Genomic DNA, 3,523 nt, shown 5'->3' on the forward strand with positions numbered 1-3,523 from the left:
GACAGTCAGACAGACTCCCGCATGCGCCCGACCGGGATCCACCCGGCACGCCCACCAGGGGCGATGCTCTGCCCCTCTGGCGCATCGCTCTGTGACCAGAGCCACTCCAGCGCCTGGGGCAGAGGCCAAGGAGCCATCCCCAGCGCCTGGGTCATCTCTGCTCCAATGGAGCCTTGGCTGTGGGAGGGGAAGAGAGAGACAGAGAGGAAGGAGGGGGGGTGGAGAAGCAAATGGGGGCTTCTCCTATGTGCCCTGGCCGGGAATCGAACCTGGTCCCCCGCACACCAGGCCGATGCTCTACCGCTGAGCCAACCGGCCAGGGCTAATATGACAAAGTTTTGTTCGGAGCAGTGGTATGCCAATGTAAGCCTATAATTTTCTTTATTGTAATTTGCTCTTGCCTCAGCAACCCTTCAGAAAGTGATATACTAGTAAATTCATTTTTTTTAATTTTTTTATTTTTATTTTTTTTTTACAGGGACAGAGAGAGAGTCAGAGAGAGGGATAGGCAGGGACAGACAGGAACAGAGAGAGGTGAGAAGCATCAATCATCAGCCCTTCGCTGCGAGACCCCAGTTGTTCATTGATTGCTTTCTCATATGTGCCCCGACCGCAGACCTTCAGCAGACTGAGCAACATCCTGCTCGAGCCAGTGACCCTGGGTTTAAGCTGGCGAGCTTTTTGCTCAAACCAGGTGAACCCACGCTCAAGCTGGTGACCTCGGGGTCTCGAACCTGGGTCCTCCGCATCCCAGTCCGACGCTCCATCCACTGCGCCACCGCCTGGTTAGGCAGTAAATTCATTTTTAATTTAAGAATAGTGACTTTTTTAAATTATTCAGTTATTAAAACTTTGAAGACTAATGTTGAAGTATGTTCAAATGAACACATCAATGAAATGTCTAAAGAAAATGTTTAAATAAATGAAAAATTCTAATGGTGTTTGTAGGTCTTCAGAGAAGTCACTTAAAAGGGGGGGGTGAGGAGGAAGGGAGCTGTGGAGGGGCCGTGAATGTGTGTAAGGGGGGGGGCGGGAGAACTGGCAGCAAGGACTTTCACAAAGTCTGTATTTTTTCTGTGACTCCAAGCTTCCAACATTGTAGGGTCAATGGCATAACCCTGGACAAGAAGATGCAAGTGCTGCAAGAGAGAGGGCTGTGCTCGACCCTTTTTTTCTATCTGTACTCCGAGGATTCATAAGGCTTACTGAAAAAGCTTCCTGAAGGGCTACAAGGACACTCATTATACATATTTTTGTGTTTCTATCTGTGTAAGTGGAGTTGCTTCCCTCCAGACCACTAGAGTAAGGGTGGGTGTGTGGGCAGGTTTGTCATACACACACACACACACACACACACACAAAAGCATTCCATGGACATACATAGTGAACCCTCAAATATCTGCAGCCCTGGTGCATAGTCTAGAACTCACCGGTCACTCATGAGCTGCAGGTATTCTGGGAGATGTACTGTAGCTCCACCAAAGCCATGGATATCAAAGGTGTCATCTCCATCCTGATTGGTGAACTGTACACACTAAGAGCAAGATCCTATCCTATATATTTCCATCAAGCATGGATGGAAGGAGGTACCAAGATCCCCTTCCCACAACAGGCTGCCCTGCCTGATGACATGTGCAAATACCACTTTAGTTCTCGAGCAGCAGCCCGTGCCTTTTTGGTGTAAGGCCTCATGCAGCAGTGCTCTGATCAGCCTTGGCAGGTGGAGGTTGGGTCAGATTGAGAACGCTGGTAGCAAGACAGGGTCACAGTGAGGGCATAATGAGACATAAACCTTTGTTCCACCAGCCAGGTCACTCTTCTTGTTTAATTTATTGTTACTTCCTCACTCACACTAAAGATCTTTTCCTCACTTTCATCTGTATTTTTACCCTGGGAGGTAAGTGGCTTTCTGGTTAACATTTTTCCCACTGATACTTGAGTGATGCTTTCACTCAGAAAAGAACAAATGTCATCAAGTCGTGGCTGAAGAAATACCCACAGTCAGGAACCACTTCCCCAACGTTACTTCCCAGTAGACATACCTCAGAGTCAAGATTAAGTTATGCTTTCCCAACATATTAACATGGCCCACAAGAAAGAGTTTTAAGCAGCATCCATGCTGTTCCTAGACCCTACCCCAAGCAGCTCACAATCCACTGCACAGATACCCCCACTCTTATTTGGGGTTCACCCACCAGTGGGCTCCTCTGATTACTGACTGCTAAATAATGAGCGAGCCGCTCTCTCGTCTTCACTGATACTCACTGAAAAATATACCGTCAGTAACTTCTTCAGTCACAGACGGCTGTCTGCCCTATTTCCCTAAGGCAGGGGTCCCCAAACTTTTTACACAGGGGCCAGTTAACTGTCCCTCAGACTGTTGGAAGGCCAGAGTATAAAAAAAACTATGAACAAATGCCTATGCACACTGCACATCTTATTTTAAAGTAAAAAAACAAAACAGGAAAAAATACAATATTTAAAATAAAAAACAAGTAATTTTTTTTTTTTTTTTTTGTATTTTTCTGAAGCTGGAAACGGGGAGAGACAGTCAGACAGACTCCTGCATGCGCCTGACCGGGATCCACCGGGCACGCCCACCAGGGGGCGACGCTCTGCCCACCAGGGGGCGATGCTCTGCCCCTCCGGGGCATTGCTCTGTCAGGACCAGAGCCACTCTAGCGCCTGGGCAGAGGCCAAGGAGCCATCCCCAGTACCTGGGTCATCCCTGCTCCAATGGAGCCTCGCTGCAGGAGGGGGAGAGAGAGACAGAGAGGAACTTAGGGGGAGGGGTGGAGAAGCAGATGGGCGCTTTTCCTGTGTGCCCTGGCCGGGAATCGAACCCGAGACTTCTGTATGCCAGGCCAATGCTCTACCACTGAGCCAACCGGCCAGGGCCAAGAACAAGTAAATTTAAATCAACAAACTGACCAGTATTTCAATGGGAACTGTGGGCCTGCTTTTGGCTAATGAGATGCTCAATGTCCGGTTCCATATTTGTCACTGCTAGCTGTAACAAGTGAAATGACGTGCTTCCGGAGCTGTGAGGAGTCTGTCCTGCGTCACCAGAAGTTGTACTGTATGTGAGCGATGCCGCGCTTTGCTGACCATGAAGGAAAGAGATGTCCCTTCCGCAAGTGCGTGGGGGCTGGATAATTGGCCGTAGTTTGGGGACCCCTACCTAAGGGATAGGAAGCTTTCCCTGAGGGAGGTGTAGGCTGCTTCACCTGTTCATTAAGGCTAAGCTGGAGATGAGAGACAGAGCCCATCTCCTCAAACTTCGTCTGGGAGGCAGTGGGCTTTGGGGAAGGGCACATGACGTCTATTTCAAACCAAGAGCTCCCAGGCACCAGTCACCTTGGTACTTTTGGAAACCAAAGGAAGCAATCAGTAGGAGTTAAACTAACGCCTTGCTTTCCCTAAGCACAAGCCCCAAGATACCCCAAACCCATGCCCCCTTCACAGTACACAGAAACACATCGCTATAATGGGTGAAATAGTTAGTAGGCAAGTCAATGTTTTC

Source organism: Saccopteryx bilineata, chromosome 2, assembly GCF_036850765.1.
Source record: "Saccopteryx bilineata isolate mSacBil1 chromosome 2, mSacBil1_pri_phased_curated, whole genome shotgun sequence".
In the NCBI taxonomy this organism is placed as follows: domain Eukaryota; kingdom Metazoa; phylum Chordata; class Mammalia; order Chiroptera; family Emballonuridae; genus Saccopteryx; species Saccopteryx bilineata.